We start from the raw sequence: 9991 nt of genomic DNA, 5'->3' as shown, positions 1-9991 counted from the left end.
TGTTCTCTTAATTTTTCCAGAGCTGTATATATTGCATGATATAGTAATAAATAAACTACTTAAATGGGCTGTCATTTGGTTGTAATAGGCCCTTTGATGCTTGCAACTACTGATTTAGATTTGCATGCATTTAGCAGTCACATATGCAAAGTAACATACAAATGATGAATAGAATATAGGGTCAGATCATGTCAAATCAGATAAGGCATTTGCTCCACAAACTTTGATTTTGTTCATAGCTTGCTTAGCTGTTGGTGACCTACAAATAAGGTTTATAAATTATTTCTTACAGATTCTAACATTCTGGTATTTTGTTCATCCCCCCGAAGTAGCAAAATACAAAAGACAATATACATAGACTAACTTGTTCCCTTTAATCCAAATGCTTCAGTCTCATCAGGGCACCTGAAGTTGGAAAGAAATAAAACATTTAGAAACCTGGGTGGTATTGGAACCTTAATTACTCCGTAGAAAGACCAAGAATACTAATAAATGCATTTTGATCTTAAAACAAAGATGACTTGATTAACTTTCTGTCCTTCTGAGTTTTGTCCCTGTGATGATCAAAATTGTAGATTAACATTTAAGGTCCCGATATATATGTAAAAAAAATGTTTTACTGTTTTCCAACTGAAGGGTCCATTTATAATTATTTACCAATATGTATGAGGCCAGCAATGAAAATTCTTGAGATATCATTCAAGACATTTTGGGCTGAAAGGAATAAATATTTCAGAGAAATGAAAAAGATATGAAAATATTCTGTTTTACAGAATTTAGTTATAAGTTCCAAATAAACAAAGAATGTACAAAATCTGAGTCAATGCAACAACACGCTTCTTGAATTTTGTCTGATTTGACAGTAACTAGAGTTAGTATTTATAGATCAGCATTTGCCTTCTTGTATTTTAACGATGTGATACACAACTTGTAAAAACAATCTCACATCATCTACTATGAAATGATAGATTTTCATTAGAATTGTGTAATACAAGTACTTTCAAACCTCATGTTGTATTTTAGCATTGTTTCTTTTTATTGCAAACAGCATTTTAACACTTGACATTTCGCAACATTTAAACAATAAATCAGGTCATTTCTACAATCAATACAATTTATCTACAGGTGTCTGTGGCAATTTTTTAGTGACATTATGCTAACAGCCTACAAGGTGGTAGTATTGCATTGCTTTTTATTCAAGAACCAGGGAAATTATTTGGTACATACTGTGACATTGGAACACTGATTTTCTTCAAAAGAATCTGTGTAATAAAGACTACTTTTTCACTGAGATGATTCTAGAACATTGAAAGTTAACATTAATGCATTGCTTGTTGCAAAGTGAACAAAATGAAGGGGAAAAAAACTGTTTCAGAGAACATATTAAAAATATACAAATTATATTTCTCTCTCTCTCTCTCTCTTTTATACAGATTGCAGATAAATTATTAAAAATTTAAGAGATATATGTTCTTTAAATCTTACTTTGCATTTGATATTTCTGGGGTAATACTAATGTACTTGTAATATAGTATTACCAATATGACAACATATGGTATTCTTACAGCTGTCTTTTAGTAAAAGAGCAGAAATGACTGTATTGGTTTTTTTTTAATGACAAATTCTTACCAACTGAATTATCCACTGGATCAAAAGAGGGCATTAATACACTGAAATACAACAATAATTTAAAACAGCTTGAGAATACCATAAGGAGTTCTGGGTTGAATAATTTAAGTATAATGGGTATAATAATATTAACATTGTGATTGTTTAAACATAAATTTGATCAATGTAAACATGATCAATGTTTTATTAAGATGATTTGTGCACTTGTGAGATTAACAGTACACAAACAACAGTAGGCAAAACAAAATAATTTAAAAAAAAACTATCGAACCTAATAAATCATCTATAAGTTATTGATTGAACTGTATCCTGTCTTGCACATGAGATGATTCTTCTGTTTTGCCGTTGCTAAAAAAGCCCAGAATGCAATGTTGTTCACAGTGCTGCCTGTATTTTGAAATTCTTTTTTCTTCCTGGTCGTAATACAGCGTCTTCATCATGTGACCTCGCTCATCCATGATGTATATAGGACTCCGTGGGATGACACGTTGATTTAACATGTATTATTGATGAATTACACATGGTTTTGTAGGTGCTTAGGTCACCATTATACTGTATGTTTAATCAATGTTATGCAAATTCTTAAGTTTTCTAGTTCATCATTGGCCATATATATGGCCATTATATGGATGCCTGTACACAAAATGTTGTGTTTAGACGCAATTACATGTACACATGTTATGCCATCTGTACACGTAATGTGTAAAGACAAATTAGATTAAACGTTGTGCGATACTGTTTGCACCAGTACTGCCGCTGAAACTGCAGCACTGTACACAGAAAATAAAGTTATAAAATGGTTGTCAGGAGTGAACTGTTGTTAAGTGTTACAAACATGATCGTCATGAAATTGTATTTACATGATGCTGGTGTAACCTAATGTAGTCTTGTAGAATTATATCATGTAGTGACAACCAACACATTGAGCTCATGCTAGGGTCTGCTTGGGGGATAGGAAACTGGGAGCTACAGGATAGGTAGAGAATGAGTAGAGTGACAATAGACGGAAACACTGAAGAAACGGTGGTGGTTTCTGCCGCATGGAAATGAGCTCTCATGGGAGCTGCTGTTGAGCTGGAGGACTCGCAATGAGTTAGCACACACAGCATTCACACGGAAGAACCCTCACTGCGATTCGAACAGGAGAGCCCTTGAGTGTATATAAGTGGGTGGGCCTTCACAGCGGTATGAACTGGAGGGCTTCCATTCTAGCTGGGGGACCCTTGCAGCATCCGAACGGGAGGGCCCTCAATGTGTAGGGGCGAGGCTGTTGTCAGGGTTGTATGTGTTTTGTTCCATGCCATGTTTGTTCCTGTTTCCTTGTCATGTATTCCCCTGGTCATGGGATTTCATATTTCCCTCCATGTTCATGTGTCTTGTTTTCATTGGTTTATTGTCTAGTTACCTTGTTATCAGTTCTGTCTTGTCATTGGTTATCATTGTCATGTTTTTCCCTTGTCCATGTATTTAAGCCTCATGTTTGCCATTGTCCATGGTCAGGTATTGTTTGTTTGTGTAACATCGTGTTATTGTTTATGCCAAGTTCATAGTCAAGTCATGTTAAGTCAAGTCAAGTTCCTGTTTTTGTTTTGTTCATGTTTGGAGTTATGGTTTTTGGATATCACGTTTGTAAATAAAACTGTACTTCATCACACATCATCGTCGTCTCTTTGACTACATTACAGCTGTTTGGAGCGAACTGGGATTTGCTGGGATGCCAGATTTAAACATTTCCAGGCTGTCCAGTATGTTTGGAGGTTTCGCGGAGAGATGGCTTTGAGAATGGAGTCCAGAGATGCTTGAAGGAGGAGTTTGAGTGGGTGGTTTAGTGGAATTTCATCTCTGAATATGGAGGATCTGGGGTTGGAGTCGGGTTTGCCTCTGGAGCCAAGGTTCTGAATCTCTGGAAGCGAAAGCCAGAGAGAGAGTAAGCCATCAGATTTTTTGAGACTGGAACGTGCTCGGCCTTAGTTATGAATTAGTTGTGGATGGAGATCCAATATTAGGCATCTAAGAAATGGTGCAAATTCTGGAGATCGGGATCTGCCTTTGTTAACGCACTGGACGGTGGTTAGGTTGTCGCAATGGACTAAAATGCTTTTAGCGGACCATTCTGGCCCCCATAGGGGTTCAACAAGGCGGAGGAAGCTGAATGAGGAGGTAATTTAATCAGATCAGGGGTCAGGTGGATGCGAACCAGCGGCCCTGGTAGAATCCTCCGAATCCGATGGAAGGGGCTGCATCCGTGTACAAATGGATTTCGTCGGGGGAGGAAATTAAATCCTTATAAAACAAGGTGAGACCGTTCCAGTGGTTGAGAAATTTAGCCATAGTTGCAAGTCTGCACAGAATGATTTGTCTAGGGTTACAGGGTCGATTAGTGAATTGATGGATGAAGCTAATGAGAGGAGATGAGAAATGAAAGGCATTATGCGCATGGTGAAATTTAGATGACCAAGAAGGGTATCATGAAGCCAGATTTAACTTCTTCACTTAACTTTGGGTTCAGCGAGCACTGATTGTAAGTTATGACAGTTGAGATTTGAGGTAGAAAGACTCTCTAACCTGAGGTTGAAGCCATGTTTTAGCCCAGCCAATAAAAATTGGGAGATACATGTTTCAGGACAGTTAGCCAGTTCTTTGGCTAGGACAGAAATAATGACAGGAGTGCTAAGGTACTTTTTGAGATTTGAAGATTTTTGAACAGGGCATATGGAGCAAGTGTGAGCACCTCCACAGAAATTACAGATGTGCAGGAAAGAGCACTGAGCTTCGGTGCAGCCGAAGTCATTGAAATTGTTACAGATTTGTTTACCTGCCGGTAGCTCACTGTTCTACCTTTGAAATCTTTGAAAGAGGAAGCAGAAGGGCCACTGCTGGGCTGAGGGACATAATTTGTTGATTTACTCATAACCGGGACGTCGGAGCGAGGGGGCGTAATTGTGGGCAGGACTCAGTTTGGTGTCCGATAAATCTACAGTCTGCGCACAAAATGCTTCTGCATCCCAGGAACACCCTGTTATGTAAATCTAGAGCTAGTGCTCCCCAGTACTGACACTGATTCCACTGCGCTACTTTCCCAATGCATTTTGCTGAGAAGAGACTATTGTGAGTGTAAAAATGACTACCACCAAAAGAGAGTGAGAGTTCAGCAATTATTGACAGGTAGTCATTCAGCTCACGCCATCTGTGTGGAAACATTGAGCAAATGGTGTCAGTGTAGTGTCCGAATGTGGTGCAGAATTCGGCGAGAGTGAGTGTGCGAGAAGAGTTGGGCGAGGGGTTTTTGAGTGTAATGGAAAACTCGACGCAGTCTACAGATTGGACTGCATTACTGTGAGGGACAGCTGAAAAGAGAGAAAGAGAGAAAAGAGATCTATGTCTGCACCTGTTAGAATTTGAGTGTGAAGTTGATTGGAGACTGGCAGAGGCTCTGTAGTGGAAGCATTTGAGGGAATGGTGAGAGGTATGGCTGTTTGAAGTGTAAACATGGGAGGATGAGCTGGAAGAGGAGTGTTGGGGGGAAAGAATTTGGAAACACTGTCGCTTGCGGAGGCAGCCTCATGCTAGGATCGGTTCTGAAGAGAGGAAAGTTGGCTTGGTAGTTAGAAGGGGGGGTATAGCATAGAGGGGAATGGGTCAGGAGTGGTATCTCCGGCGGAGGCAGCCTCACGTGGGATTCCACTTCAGTTGCCCATGGATAGGGAGGGATAGAAGAAAGAACACTGGTCGAAAGAATAAGCAGAGATATTTAGAGGAGCTGTCATAGAAGAGAGAGAAGGATGGCCGGTATGTGAAGTGGAAAATCCTGAAGACAGAAGATGATCTGATTGAGAATTGAGAGGTAAGTTTGCTGAAAGCTCTCCTGTTGAGCGAGGATCTGTGTTGGGAGGTTGCAGGGGGAGGGAGGAGGGAGCTAGGCAGGGGTTGGATATAGTGACGCGTGTTTACTTCGGGAGAAATATTATTTCCACCGGCGCTAGTTGGTTGAAACAGATAGATTGTGGGTGTTTTGGATGTTTTTTGGCTAGGAGCAGCCGATTTGGAGCACTTGGAGTGTTTAGGTGGGTTAGCGGATGGAGTAGGTGTTGACGGGGTGAGTGAATCACCATGTTTTGTTGAGATGTACAGATCGTAAAGCTTCGTTTTGTTTGAATGGTGAGAGAACGTGATGTCTGTGGCTGCTAAAGCGTGTTGCAAGCCATTAACGGTCCACATGGAAATGTTGGGAATGGCTGGGTAATTGGACATGTTGAAGGCGGCAGTCGTGGAGGTTTGAAAAGATCTCAAGGAAGGAGGAGAAGATGCGTTCCTGCGGCAGCACCGGGGGGTGGATGATTCCAAGTGAATAGCTTGGCTACCCCGCTTTGGATCTGGAGGTTGAGAAACAGCGTTGGGAGAAGGAGAGATGATCCCGGACTCATCAAGCTATTGTAGAGAGTCAGGAACAGTTGAGAATTCCTCACTGGAGGTGAAGAGTTTGAGGGACATCTTCAGGTTAGAGCGGGGCCGAATGCCAGAAGAATCGTTGCCACCATGGAGGTAAGCAGCTGTTTATACATGCTTACTCTGGCGATGAGATTGGTCAGATTAAATGAACATGCTCCTCCCGAACTTTGTTATGAAACTCCATTTATTGGAAGGGGGAGGACGATGAGTCTGAATGCTGTTTTGCACAAGAGAAGACAGTTTGATCACTCGGTTTGGCTCAATCACACTTAATAATATAGTCATAAATAATTAATTATGAGTAGCGATTTCTCTTTGTTCAAACAACAGCAAAAACTTTTTGTGTTGAGTTCTTTCCTCACAAAAACGATGCACTTTTCAGTATGTTAACTCACCATCTTCACCAGCATCCTGCAGGTACAGCATTCCACGTTTTTCCTTTGTTAATTAAACTTTATACTGTAAAAATTTGAGGGTAATAGAGCACCTCAATACAAGTGTCTTTCACTATAAGACTGAGGTAATTTCTGAATTTACTGACCACGCGTGCTGTCGCATGCATTTGTTTACCTCAGCTGTTCGCACTTGGCTGTGCATGTGTATTGCTGTTAACCCTTTAGACCTGCTCTCTTATTTAATAGTAAATAATAATAATAATAGTAAATACAGTAGTTTTATTTTGTTTGTTTAAGGCTACGACTTGTAGTATACTGTAGTTTTAAATGATAAAACCTTATGCCTGCTTAAGCTAAATCTTCTTCTTCTTTTAGCTGCTCCTGTTAGGGGTCGCTACAGCAGACCATCCGTGATCCGCATATTTGACTTGGCACAGGTTTTACACCAGATGCTTTTCCTGACACAACCCCCAGTGGCTGAGGGACTGTCACTCACATCTGCAGGGCAATTTAGAGTCTCCAGTTCATGTAACCTGCATGTTTTTGGACTTGTGGGGGAAACCGGAGCACCTGGAGGAAACCCATGCGAACACGGGAAGAACATGCAAACTCCACACAGAAAAGCCCAGTTGAGCCAGGAATTAAACCCGGGACCTTCTTGCTGTGAGGCAACAGTGCTAACCACTGAGACACTGTGCACCCCCTGTCTGCTTAATAATTAAAATAATTACATTTTGTTTTTGTCATTTTTTTAATTATTATTATTTTATTTTGTTTTCCTACGAGATGTAATCAATACAAAAACACACTAGACTACAAATACATGCTCATTCTGTGCAATATCTGTTTTGTTTTTTTTGTGTCAACTCATCTTCATGATGTCCATCAACAGTGCAATGTCACTTTAATTCAGCATGAGCAGCGCAGCAAAAATAGACTCCACGCTGAAACTCACGATGCACTGCCACTCACGCGCAGCAAAACTAGACTCGACCAGATATTACTAAGCAGAGATGGGCCACTTCTATTAAAATGAATGGGCAAAATTGGAATGCTCAACCAATGAGCTCTGAGCACCCAACAGTCAACAGATGTAGAAAGGAAGTCCCGCCTTACAGTTGAAAGAGCCAGTCACCTTTTAGATACAGACATCACCTGTCAATCGACTCTAGAACGCGCATGCGCATTAGCTATACAAGCCTTGAAAATTGAGTTTTTTAGCATAATACAGTATGAGGTAAAGAATCACAATTTATGATACCAGTATTGTCAGATTTTATTGCTGATCTTGAACAATCGTTTCTGAGATTTTGGTCTTTCTCCATTCAAGTACAGTAGAGAGGAGCTGCACTGTCATGAGTGGAAGTAGTCCTCCTGAAAGCATTCCAAAGATGGCCGACAGTGGACTGACTTGCTAGAAAGACTTTGACTCGACGCCAAAATTCCTGTTGATGCACTGCGATGCAGATTTGAGCAGAAAATCAGATCTGGGCCACATTCAGCTGCGGTGTGTGTGAACGAAATGTTGGCTGCATCCAAAACCAAAGGTAGCTGTCTTTTTGCCTCACTACCCTATCATTCAACGACTCAACAGACAGCGTTTGCGAATGAAGGTACCTCCAGAAACTGTTTTCGGACAGGCTACTGAGGCAGCATAAGGTCACATCGTTGCTAGGATACCAGCAACTGATTATCGCCATCTGGTGTCCACTAAAGGTAACGCATCTGCTTCATTCATCTAACCGAACCACAATGGTCTAATAATCTAGAACAAAATCAAAATTTTTTGGTGAAAACCAAGTGTATATTTCATAAGTACAATACTACTTTCTCACTAGAAATGGAATCAAAAGTGGGAAAAAGTGAATAAAAATATACATTAATACACAAATTGGCTATCAACTGCCTCTTCGGCTGCCATTTCTTTCTTCAGCTCAACTGCCGTGGATTCAGGAGCACAGGATTGTGGGATTTCATAGGCAGTGAAGGATACATCTATGCTGCCTTCAAAAATCGATCAGATGAAGGTATCTCAGTAGACAGGATGTGACACGAACATTGCATTGGGACGTGCCTTCCTACCTCCATAAACAGCCTCTGAAGGCAGCATTTTCCTGGTTTCGGACGCAGCCGTTGTCTTGTGAGTGAAATTTGATCTCAGTGTTTTGCAGCAATCAGTGTTTTGGCCTACTCACTTACTGATGTCCACTTTACTACTGACTATATCATCTACAAAATACTTCACAATTAATTTATTGTTTCAGACAGATTTAAGTTTAATTTTCACTTGAGGAAATCTGAAAAGGCAAACAACATTTAAAGGTGCAATAATTGTTTCATGGTCTGAAAGTTTATTAAAGTGCTGTGATCATGTGTGTGATGTGAAAATAAAGCCTAAATGTTCCAGTAAAGTCCAATTAAATTAATTAATTACAAAAACATATGGTCAAGTTTGCACTGAAATAAGAATATAATCCTAAAATGTTTCCAAGACAGTTGCGACCTTATTGTGACATGACTGTGACCTTCACAAAGCAAAAAGGAACAAAAGAAAAACATGTAAGTAAAAATCAACCGTACATACTGTATCTAACAGTAGCCTAGTTTCCAACCACCTTTCATGCTATTTTGTTATCGACAAAGTGAAAATGCGTAAAAAAACATTTGTCGTCTTCTGCCCATTTCGATGATGTCTGCCCGTGATGACGTCATGCCTAAAAAACACTTTGTCGCATAAGTTTTGGTTTATCGCAAAAGAAATCCGTTTCCATACAATAATGTTTGTTTATCGCTAATTAGCCTCCCAGATGTCCCTAATTGTTTTCCTCCGAAATTTTGGTAAAATGGGGAGAGTATTGAGACAATTCATTGAAATTAGACAGCTTAATAAAATAAAGCAATCAGAAGAGGAGGAATTGCAATCTAAAGGGAGCAGTTGCCCTTCTGATAGGACTGTAATATTGGTCCTGATGTTGCGCCTATCGCAGGTTGCCACCGGTTCCGACCTGAAAGCATATCGTCATGGCCCTGTTCAAGCTGGCAACCTGCACCAAGTAATAGGGGAAACTTTCAGTCTTAGTATAAGGACCATCCATCGATGTATACAGTTGTGCTCAAAAGTTTGCATACCCTGGCAGAAATTGTGAAATTTTGGCATTTGGTACCTGTGGCTTATTAATTTGCAATTAGAGTCTTTGTATAAATAGTCAATGAGTTTGTTAGCTCTCACGTGGATGCACTGAGTAGGCTAGATACTGAGCCATGGGGAGCAGAAAAGAACTGTCAAAAGACCTGTGTAACAAGGTAATGGAACTTTATAAAGATGGAAAAAGATATTAAAAGATATCCAAAGCCAATGTCAAATGCCAATCAGTACTGTTCAATCACTTATTAAGAAGTGGAAAATTCAGGGATCTCTTGATACCAAGCCAAGGTCAGGTAGACCAAGAAAGATTTCAGCCACAACTGCCAGAAGAATTGTTCAGGATACAAAGAAAAACCCACAGGTAACCTCAGGA

The sequence above is a fragment of the Myxocyprinus asiaticus genome, chromosome 5, assembly GCF_019703515.2.
Source record: "Myxocyprinus asiaticus isolate MX2 ecotype Aquarium Trade chromosome 5, UBuf_Myxa_2, whole genome shotgun sequence".
NCBI lineage: Eukaryota > Metazoa > Chordata > Actinopteri > Cypriniformes > Catostomidae > Myxocyprinus > Myxocyprinus asiaticus.
The sequence above is the reverse complement of the archived record's forward strand: the minus strand, read 5'-3'. Positions refer to the sequence as shown.